General features: G+C 30.0%; 1 pseudogene; it reads right to left on the reverse strand.

Annotated features, from left to right (window-relative positions):
* Positions 1-2,690: 2,690 nt before the first annotated feature.
* Positions 2,691-12,474, reverse strand: part of LOC149531223 (type I inositol polyphosphate 5-phosphatase 4-like) — a 59,244-nt pseudogene continuing 49,460 nt past the window's right edge.

Raw genomic sequence — 12,474 nt, forward strand, 5'->3', positions numbered from 1 at the left:
TTAAGATATTAACTTTATTTATAATATGTTGTAAAATAAATGAAAGTATTATTATATAACAAGTTAGTTAAATTTTAATATTATTTTAAAATTAAATTTTATATTTTTAATTTAATAAATAATTTCTATGTTTAATTTTTTAAATATTTATCATATTTTTTTATCAAAATCAAAATATCAACTTTTTTTTTTGAAGATATTAAGTAAACTAAAGTTTGAATTTATATATTCAATTGATGAATAATTAACATATATTATTTTATTTTCAACTAAAATTTAGATAAAAAATAATAATTATGATTCAGTGAGTGCTAAGTCTTCCATCTATTCTCATGCCAAGTGTTCCATTTATTCTCATGAGAGATAGACATGGGGCAACGAGTTTGACTCAAAAACTTCAATAGCAATATTACAGTTATGATAATGTTAACATTCATAAATTTAAATAACAATAGGACTCTTTGCCATATTTTCTGGGCAGATTGTGTTACAATTTTTGCATCAATGTTTCGAATCACACTCTATCCATCATTGATTGTGGAAAACTAATATCTACAACATAGAACTTATTAAGGTAATAGATATTGATATTTTAATATAAAATAAAATAAAAATTCCATTTATTTATTAAAAAGTTTAATGAAATTATAAATATTTCAAACATATTGATTTTTATATATAATAACTTTAAGTTAATTAACTTAATATATAATAAAAACATTAATTTAATTAACTTAATATATAATAAGACTTTAATTTATTTTAAAATAATATTAAAATCTAACTAATACAATATACAACAAGGGCTCTCCAAGAGCTAGAGTCCCTGCCTTTTGACGAAAAACTAGATTGATTGTTTTAGTGATTGATTTGTCAAATTTTGTATTAATCATATATATCTTAATATATTAATCTATAAGTATGTAGTTAGAAGATAATGTACAAATATATAGTGTGGATAAGATCCAATGCATTTCTTGCAAACAATTTTATGGCATCAAAATTAATATTAGTTATTGTAAATAAATTTATTTTAAGATAGACAATAATAAAATAATTCTATATACTTATTTCAATATATATTCATAGTTGATCTTTTAGAGAAAAGATATCTAAATACATCAATTTATCCCTCAAAATATCACATGTAATAATCAATCTAAAAATTTGAAGGCCAAAAAAAAGATCAATCATATAGCAGAAAGAAATTATGGAATTTACTATGAGATAGGCCAAACATTCGAATATTCACCATAAAAACAAAGTCCTATCTTTAAAAAATATTTCTTTTAAAAAGAGATGTCAGAGAATATGTACCTGGCTAAGGAGGAAAACAGATACGTGGCCAAGGACGAGCTTCACATTGAATGGTAGTACAAACTGAAAGTTAGTAACTACGAATATAAAAAATGCCCAGAACATAGAAAATTATGGAAGAAGAAGAATGAAGGTGTCTGGGATCTTCCATACAATGACAAAAACTATATAATATTAATTTCATAATGAGAGTAGACATCCTCTACTAAAGTATAATGTTGAACACCATTTTTATCCAAGGAGTACATAACACACCACTCTGACTTGGGGTTTTCATTACTTGAAGAATATGAACTTTGTATAACTCTATTTTGATGTGTTCTTGAGAATTAAATCCCTGCCATAAATACAAACCCTTTATAAAAATATATAAGGTTGTTTCAATACAATACAAATGCAATGTTGATGTAATATGAACAAAAAAAACCCAAATAATATTTAAAAGACAAGAAAGCCATTAGGCATAATGAGCCATAGAATATAATGGAGAAAATAAAGAAAGACAACTACACTAGTTTTACTTATCTCCAACCCAACCCCAAAAAGCAACAAAACTTTGTGAGTATTCCAGAAAGCGAGTATGAAATATAAAACAAGTGTCATATAATGGCTTAGTACTTGCCTTAGTTTTAATAGTTTTTAGTATAAATCTAATGTTAAAATAATAAATTTATCATAGTATATAAAATATTTTAATCAACACAAATATTATATAGTTAAATTCTATTAATATATATCATATATACTATTATAAACAAATTATAATATGAAAATAGAAATATTTTAATAATAATATATAATAGTGTTTCTTAAAATATTATATAATATAAGTATAGATAATTTTTTTAAAATATTTTATTTGAATGAAAAAAATTAATTCTTAAAAATAGAACATTGAAAGTATAAACATCTAAACTAACTTACTCACACATATAAGACTTAAGAAGTTTTAATGAATATACTGCAATCATTAAGGCCAAATTAAATGCCGGTCCTTTATTTAAGCCACTTTCCTTTCACATAACAATAAAAGAATTTCAATGAATTTTCAAAATGTTTAAATCACTAGCAAAAATAGTAATAACCAATTAAAAAAAATAGCATTTAAGTGTGAAAAATATGTATTTTAATCATAATATTGACATACATTTACCATTTGATAATATTTTTAAATTTTTGAAAAAAAAAGTAATAGTATAAATAGCGCATAAACTATAGTCTGCTGCCTATAAGACAGGGACTAATAAAACTTTATTTATTTTAAAACATGATATAAAATATAAATCTACAGCTACGATCTATCTAATAGATATTAAATTATTATTTAATATTTAATTAAAATTATCAATTCACTGTTTTACAAACTTGAAGAATTAATAAATTCTAATATTCAGCCATTCTGTCAGCGAATTTGATGGCTGAATAGCCGCTGCCCAAACAATGAACCTGGAGTTATCCATTCCGACATCATGATAAATGCTCACTCAATCAAAAAGTCATACTAAAAATAAGAAACATGACTTTTAAATAATAATAAAGTTCGGAAGGCAAATGCTATCATTTCTTCGCCGAAAACTGTACAATTGCGTTAATTAATGAAACTGACCAGAGAAAATGGTGGAAATGGCGTTGCCATTTGCGTGCCATTTCACTGTAATATATACTTTCCGACAAACGCCAGATTCCTTGCGCTTCAATAAACAGAGCTCTTCACACAAACATTAAAAATTGATCAGAGCAAATCTTACAAAGCCAAATTATTAACCTGATCATAATCCAGATCTGAACAGTAAGCTTCGTCGCCGGCCAGATCAAAAGCCTCATCTTTTTCCTCATCGCAGGGAGAAAATCTGTTCTGGCCAGTAATGAGACCTTCCACAAGCCTGAATTGATCCTCCAAATAACGATGCACTCTCATTTGCTTTGTTTGCCTCAATTGAGATCTGCTGGTGTGTCCTGCTCTGACGCCATGGCACCTTCCAAATGACCTCCAAATGTAACACAGAGCCTTCCTCGCAACGAAGAACAGCATCAACGGCCACATCAGGTAGATCAACACAAGAAATCTGAAGACAAAAACGATGGAACGGCAGAGAATTCCTCTTTCAGTACCTTCCATTTCTCGTAGATCCGACAAGTTTTGCGCTACCTAGGGTTTGTTCTCTTCTCCGAGGGCGTTAGGGTTTCTCTGATTTAAATTTGCAGAGAATACTTGTTGAGCTTTGCAATGAGGAAAATGTTTGAAGAAAGGGATCTTTGCCGAAAGGTTATGGCATAAGAATATATAATTGGACTCCGCGTGACGGTTGTTCTTTGCGTACTGGTTTTTATAATTTCCATAATAGGAGAAAGCTTTCAATATATAATTGTTTCGGTGGCTAACTGTTTATAGAAAAGTGGGTCAGTACCAATGGAATTTGGACAAGTATTCGTAATAGTAATGGTACTTTAATTTACTTTTGTGATTGTGACATGGTTGTAAATTAGTTGATTTTGTTGGTTGAATTTGTGTAGTAGGTAGTTTAAGATTTTTATTGTCTTTAAATATGATAATATTTTTCAGTTTTTGGGGGTAGCTAAAACAATTTTGTTCATGAAATATTCTTTATAAAAGAATTATGATCTATAGATTAATTTTTTTTTTTACAAGGAGTCTATGATTATGACAATTAGTCAAATGCTCGTGTTTAAAATAGGGTTGAAAAAATAATTGTTATTAAATATCTTCTATTAAAAAAAGGTTGGCCCTAATGTAATTTGGACAAAGAGCCTATGATTATGAAAATATGTTTTCACCTAAATATTAATAATGGTTGCTTTGTCTTAAGTTTTTATCATTGCAATATGTTTGTAAATCAATTGATTTAGTTAACTTGTGATTGTGTGAAGTAGTCACTTTAAGATTTTAGTATGCATTTAATATAATAAAGAATATATGAATTGAGACAAATAAGAAATGGAATTTGGATAAGGAGCTTTTGATTATGAAACCATGTTTTGATCTTTATTAAGAAGTAACTAATGTGTTGATTAGTAATAGTGGTTGTCTTCTATTTTCTTTACTTCTTCGTCATAATAATATGTTTGTAAATTAGTTGATATATTTCAGTTGGGCTTGTGTAAAAGTTAGTTTAATATTTTGATATGTTGATGAAGGGTGCTTCCTTTGATATCACAACACACCACAGAAACAAAGAAACAACACAAATTGAGAGAACAAAATATGGGCTTCTTATTATCACCACAAATGTGGAATTACGGAATTACAATATTCAAACCCACATGGGCGCTTTCCTTATAACAGTTTGCTAGACAGAGTTGTGACTATCACTCAGAACTGCCCTAAACAACCTACGAGCTTTGCTTATATAGGCACTTTTAACCACCCGAGAAGGTTCTAGACACTAAGCCCTAACCCTTGAGGTCAACCAACCTCATATTATATCATTTCATTACACTTTATTACATAAGATCAGATCAAGACAATTTACAAATTGCATTTTCAGATGGGCCCACTTATAGAGACCATAACTAGCAAATCGTTGACCTAATGGGCTATTATAACCCCATCCTAGAATCCTTGACTAGCAATCCACAACAGTCAATTGCGCAAGCATTCATCAAGTAAGGTTTCACCTCATTTCGAAGCCATTTAGGCCTTCATCATTGGACCTGAAGTTTGAATAGCCAAAATTCATACCGAAATCTACAATAACTACACCAATACATATGATATGATAATAAAACTCATCCAGCAGGCTAATATGTCAAAGATGAACCTCCATATATGAGATTAGAACAATCTGAGCACATAATACCAACTTTCTAAAACTAGCAAGCTCCCACAAATAGCAACTCTATACAGGAATAACCCTTATTAAAAACACAAAAGCTCAATAACTAGAAATAGAAATATTTTTGGGTGATGCAACATTGCCCTTGCACCCACCATGCTATTGCATCATATGCTCTCAAATAGAATAACATAAAGTATGGATTAAGACACATAAAAGTTGTTGCTAATTGAATTTGGACAAAGAGCTTATGAATATGAAACCATATGAAGGTCTTAACTAAGAGATAACTAATATGTTGTCTCATAATAGTGGTTGTCTTGTCTTTAGTTTTGGTCATTTTAAAATATTATAAATTAGTTGATTAAGTAGGGTCTATGTAATATTTAGGTAGAACTTTAGAATATCAGTATCTCTTTAAATGCAATAACATAACACATAGATCAAGACAAGTTTGTGCTACATCAGTGTATAAGAGGTTGAATGAAGACAAGCAAGGTGCAATTTAGAAATCTAAAATAAAGCATAAAAGGGGGTCAAGGGAGGGGGAAGTGAGACACATATTTAACCAATTTTTATCATTATAAGTATTGACAAAACAAAATGTCAAATATTGACAATTATATATTCTACAATGCATCTTAAATAAAAATTAAGGTTTGGTGTACATTGTTATCAAATTTCAAAATAAATACAAAAGTCAATAAGGGTAGTTATATGTGTTTTAATACAATCATAAGAATCAGTACACCAACCTTATTTTTTGAATCCTTTGATGAGCAAAATAATTTTACTTTCATAATATATTTGTGAGATCAAGACATTTAAATCCATTTATGTTTATGCAAATACATGGCTTAAGATGAGTGTTGAACTTGAGATAGCTAAGGAGTGATGGAAAATATGTTAAATCCTCCTTTGGTTATTTTTCATAGGGTTTGTGCACAAAGATGGGGGACCAAAAAGGCTTATAAAATGTCATTTTTTCCTAAAATCAACAAACTCTCGACTTTGAGGAAAATTTGAAAATAGTTAGAGTCAAAGTTAAAAGATTTGACAAGAATGTAAGTTGTAGTAATCCAAATATATTTTATAAACTTCTAATTAATTTTAGAAATGGTGAATATAAGAGCCCCAAAAGTGGGAAGCACAAAAAGTGATCATGTTTATTTTTTGAAAAAAACTATAACATAGTATCTGGTGTGCTCTCCCTAAAGTGTTAACTTTTTAATTAAAATTTGTTTTATACCTTTGATAAGAAGTTAGCTAACACACTATAGTTTATCTTTGATTTTTTTACTATGTTTTTAATGAATATATGACATTAATACATTAGGGGTGAATTTGCGATAGCGGGAAAATGTAATATGTTTTTGGCTTCTTTTTTTCAATTATAACCTGACAAGGTCGCAATTACGACATTAACGGGATATAAGAAGAAAAAAAAAAGGCACATTGGTCATTATGCCCTCTAGAGCGCACAAGGGTTTCAGAAGGTTTTCAAAGTTCAAGTGAGGTTTTCATGTACACATGTTGGCATTCTATCAAATTCATAATCGGCTTGAATGAGAAAGGGCACTCACATGATTTATTGTATCCTTGAATGAGAAAAGATATAGGCAGCAGGTTGAATTAGGGAAGCATTATAGGGAAAGCAGTTGAAAACATAAAAGAGGCCAATTGCAATAATAATATAGGAAGTGCCTGATTAGATGAATATAGTTGTTTATCTTTTCCTTGTTTGAGTTGAGAAATGATCTCAGAAAGAGATACATGGTTGTCTGAGAGAAGTTAAGAGTACACGGTGGAGATGCCAAATAATAGCAGCAGTGATCTACGATAGCCAAAGCTCACTTCTACAACCATTCCATTGACCTTTCTCACAAAGACATTTCAACAACACTCTGTATGTAGCCACTTGACACAAGGTAACCCATTGTACTGAGCTTGAATTAATTCATTTGTCATTACAGATTTGTAAAACTATGGCCATATATTTATTAGGGTTTCATACAATCTTTGCTTCCGATTGGTATATAAACCCCAAATACAATTTATTCTAAATGATGGCATAATTAATGTAATCATTATAATTATGGTACAAGAATATTTGAGTGCAATTTTCATTCATGTTTACTCCTTTTATTGCCAATATTTACATTTATACAATTGTGAATAGTGCAGAGAGTAACATGCATTTCCAAAAAGTTTAACAGAATAGTAGTCATGCATGTGGAATACAAATCTTTTGAATGATTGTTGCTTCTCAAAGTTGTTTGCTGCTATGTCAGATCCATAATATCAATATCACCCTTGTAATAAGGCTTCAATAACACCATGGCTATGGGTTTCTTATCAAGCTACTGTAATAAAGCTTGTCATGGTCAAATTATTTGCACCCAACTCTAGCTAAGACTGATGGTTCCCAATGTTATACAACAAGTGAATGCCAACATCTCTTCCCAGTGCTTTCCACACATTTTCAAAATTCCTTCTTGACTACCAACTCAAACCTCTCTTCATCGGATATGCTGACAGTAGCTTCCTGTGGTGTAGGAAAATTTATTTGCAGAGGGTTGGCCTTGTGGGTCACTTTGATACCATTAGAAGACAATTTATTTTTCTCTTTGTATGCTTTGTCACTGACATGTGGGTAGAAACAAGATTGGAATTGTTAAACTTCCCTTATGTCTGCTAATACACTGAAGCAACTCATCGGATGTTAGGCCTAGACACTGTTCAACAGATATTGACTCTGTTTGTTTTATCTTGCAAGCAATGACTTCCCGTCAACATCGCATCTGGTTACAGTTTCGATCCAAGCAAACTAATGAGCCCATGTAGTCTTCTGATTCAGTTGTTTTACACAAAAATGACAACTCCAACATGTATGTCATGGCTTCTGGTCGCTGAACAGATCATAAACAATTCTTTATTCCTTAATGTAGCATTGTCAAATGCACTTGCTAGTATCCTTCATGTATTCACTTTCCACGACCACTAGACCGAGTCTTTCCCTAAAAGATATTGGTTCCAGTCCAAGTAAAAATGAACAACACATTAATCCAATTTCCAACTTCATTTAAATTCTTAACCTGTCCTCATGATTGGGAGAATGCTCATTTAAGGAGAGACATTCGCATAAATCAACTTCCTTCACAAAAACTGTAACTTAATGAAGTTTAAATTGGTAAATATTAGTTTGTCATTTCTGACTAAGATTTAAATATTAAACTTTACTATTAATTATTTAATACTAGGTAATAATTACTTACATTAAACAAAAAACAATAATTTATTTAACATTCCAATTTAGGGGACATTACAGAATTCACCAGCATCAACTATAGAACCTCAAGTGCCTCAATCATTCTTTCTAATAGAATGAATTAACATCACATATCTTGTCCCCACAGGTTTGAAAAATCTCTTCTTTGAAAAGGTCTAAAATAGAGTAAGTGAAGTGTGGTGGTTGCAAGTGAACATTTGCATATTTATAGCTTGTGCCACCGCTTGCTTTACCCAATCTAATTTTCCTATATTTTTCAAAGCATTGTTCAATGCATGAAAAAAACATGGAGTCCAAAAGATGTGCTTGTAAGTAGCTTGGGCCATCAAGCTAGCCAATTTTCATGCATAGGTTGAATCAGTGATCACCTGAACAACATTTTAGGACCCAACCTCCTATATAGCCTCTCTTGAAATGTTGAATTGAAAGTTTGCATCCTTGCACTCCTCTAAACAGTCAATGGCTCTGAGAAAACAAGAATCAATTGAGCATGTGACTATGATGTTGATGGGTGACTGATGTCTAATATCTATCCACCAATTCATCACAATAGAACATGTCTTCATCCAACTTTGCCTCATGTCCTTCATCACAAAACCCACCTTTGAATATGCTTTTTCAAGGAGGGTAGTTCATAATTTATGATCTCTAGTGAGTACAAAAGAGTGATCAACAACAACTATATATAGAAAACTAGAAATATAAGTGGACAATGATACATAAAATAGGCCAACACTCAAACAAAAATGAACTAACAATTTTTTTTAGACAAATATACAAGATAAACAAACAAACAAAAGAATATATATCCCTTTCATCCAAATATATAAGAATATATTGTTAATTGCTAGGGTTGTTGTTGCACCAAAAGATCAACCTATCAATGCCCTATACAACCATTAGACTTATAGTAGACACAAAAGGCTATTAAACAATGTCATGAATCCCAAAGTGGAATGTTGGTGGTTAGTCCAACAATCCCCCACTCAACTTTATCAAAGGAGATTCAAACCTGTGACCAAGCTTTGATACCACTTGTTAAATACTAGGGTTGTCGCTGCACCAAAAGATCGACCTGTCAATGCCTGATACAACTACTAATTTATAGAAGACACAAGAGGTTGTTAAATCATGTCACAAATCTTGAATGAGAATGTTGGTGGCAAGCTCAACGTATATACAATATTGTACTAAGTAGAAAAATCCATGCTATACATATATCTTTGTATTGTATATTTATATATATAATTATAGCATTGTTTTGTTTGTTTATAATAATATTGTATAATTTTTAAATATATTTGTATGTCTATTGTCTAGTTATTAATGTTACAAAGTATATCTATATAGCAATGTATCATAATCACTAGATAATAGACAAACATAAAGCTATAAGTATAGGCAAACATAAAGCTATATCTTTGTATTGTATATTTAAATATATAATTATAGCATTCCTTTGTTTGTTTATAATAATATTGTATAAATTTTAAATATATTTGTATGTCTATTGTCTAGCTATTAATGTTACAAAGCATATCTATATAGCAATGTATCATAATCACTAGATAATAGGCAAACATAAAAATAAGAAACTAAAAGAAAAAATTCAAAAAAGGCAAAAAAGTGAGAGTCAACTGAAAAATCTGAAAAAGACCTACAAGCATATAAAAACACCAAGTTGAAAAATGCAAAAAACTATATCTATATTTGTGTGTACAAATATATATCTTTGACTCTTGGTTGCCCATTCTTACTTCTCTCCTCCTTTCATCCTCCCCACCTTTTAAAAGAGAACCAAAAGAAAAAATATTAAAAAAAAGGAAAAAAATTCAGAGTCAACTAAAAAATCTGAAAAAGACCTACAAACATATAAAAGCACTGAGTTAAAAAATGCAAAAAACTATATCTATATTTGTGTGTGTACAAATATATATCTTTGACTCTTGGGTGCCCCTTCTTGCTTCTCTCCTCCTTTCATCCTCCCCACCTTTTAAAAGAGTTTAGATCTGCAACTTATCTCGTTTCATCCTTATGCTTTCTCTCTTCATCTTGATGATGGATCACAAAGTGTTATCCAAAACATTGATGAAAAAATACTCTCGCAATTGAATCTAGAAGTATCTTTTCAGATACTTCTCATGGATTATGGGAATCTACTCACTATTACATCCTTGTAATCTCAAATCTTCAATCCTTCCTATTAGTTATCAAGGGTTAATATGAAAAGACCTTACCTATCACATTGTAGGTATACTACCTATCATACATGTCCTTTGAATCTTGTTTATAACTTTCAACTATTTATCCTTTCACAAATTAGTAATTACCAATTCTTTATTTTTACATTATATTATATAAAATCAAACTGAATAAGTGATATCTATATATTTATCGAAGTATATCAACCTGGCAACCTACAGAAAGCTTAAACACAATCAGACATATTAGGTGAGGATGCTGCAGACTCCTATATGTTTAGAGGCTTAGTATTCAACTCACAATGATTTTCTAATGTAACAAAACAGGGTCAGGACTTATTTATCATGATTTCACTTGATAATTATTTTTACATCTTCAGTAATCTCCATTTTAATTTATTTGTCAAAGACTGACATTGATGAATAGTAAGTGAATGGCAGTTTTTCTCTCTCGAGGTTCATTATATTGAAACCATGACTTTGATTGGCTCATTTGTTAGCATTTTCCAGATCACAGAAAATATCAATACTTTTAAGGATTCAAAGTAAAGTTTTTCGAGTGGAATACAACTCAATAAACTAATTTTAAAGATATATCTACACTTAAGAATGAAAGAAAGAGTTCATATTTGTTGTAGGCTATAGATATATACTCATAATCACCTACAAGAATGTATCAAAAATATTTTTCTCAAATGATTATATATTAAGACTAACAAAACTATAATTGTGTGATATTCACATATAGAAAATTAACTATGGTTGAACCTCAAAACAAAATAGGACACATATAATTGTGGCGGGATCAATCTGATAATTTAACCTTTCTCAAAGACAAATCAATGAAGTTCATGTCAACTTACACCCAAGAAACTACAAGATTGATGCATATTCCTCAAACGAATTTCATTAGAGAAATATTAGTCTAATTAGTTACAACAAAATGAAAATAATAATCAATAGGACAATTTCGTAATAAAGTGAATAGCTTACACTCATGCATTCCCCATCAAATTGCCACAATTGGCAAGTCCCCTTCCTAGTCCAAAATACCACAAAGTAAGAGTGTTTTAAGTGATAGTGTTAAAATAATGCATGACATTATCCTCTTTCTAAGCCTCCTTTGTACGAATTCTTTAATTACTTTATATTTCTTCTTGTCATTTCCTCCATCTTTCTCCTTTGATCTTTTAGGAAAATTTAATGGATCTCAATTAAAATAATTTATATATTTTTTAATTCCTCTAAGAGTAGAGCATTGACACTACTACAAATGCAAACTTAGTTGACCATCATTGTCCTACACTATCATCTTCAAAATCCTATATGAAATCTATATGACCATTTCATTTCTTCAATATCCCTATGGATGTCCCTATCTAACTATATATCTTTTAATTGCATATAATAACTAATTTTTGTTCTTTTTCATGACTATATTTGACTCATATAATTGTGATCTCTTTAGCACTATGATGTCATTTAATATGTCTTGCTAAAGCTTGTAAATTTTGTTCCTTTTGCCATGTCATGTAATATGTCCTACTTTATAGCTTATATGTTTTGAAATTTCTATTAGGCCTTGTAGCTTGTATAATTTGATTGTTGGAGAGCTTCTGCAGCTAAGCAAGAAGGTCGTTGCACAAGTTATAGCTGCACGCTTGGGTATGAAAATTGTATATTTTTTAATCTAATGTATATTTTAACTAGACTTTTAGCTTATATGTTTTGAAATTCCTTTTAGTGGCTTAAGTTTGTAAGGTCTCTTGAAATAAGACCTTCAGCCAGTTGGTCAAAGTTTTACAAATAATCTTATCCACAAATTTGCCTAGAGCAATTGACTGAATGTTATAAAAGGTGATAGGGTTAAATG

The sequence above is a fragment of the Cupressus sempervirens genome, chromosome 11, assembly GCF_028749045.1.
Source record: "Cupressus sempervirens isolate cs-2001-9-10 chromosome 11, ASM2874904v1, whole genome shotgun sequence".
NCBI classification, from domain to species: Eukaryota; Viridiplantae; Streptophyta; class Pinopsida; order Cupressales; family Cupressaceae; genus Cupressus; species Cupressus sempervirens.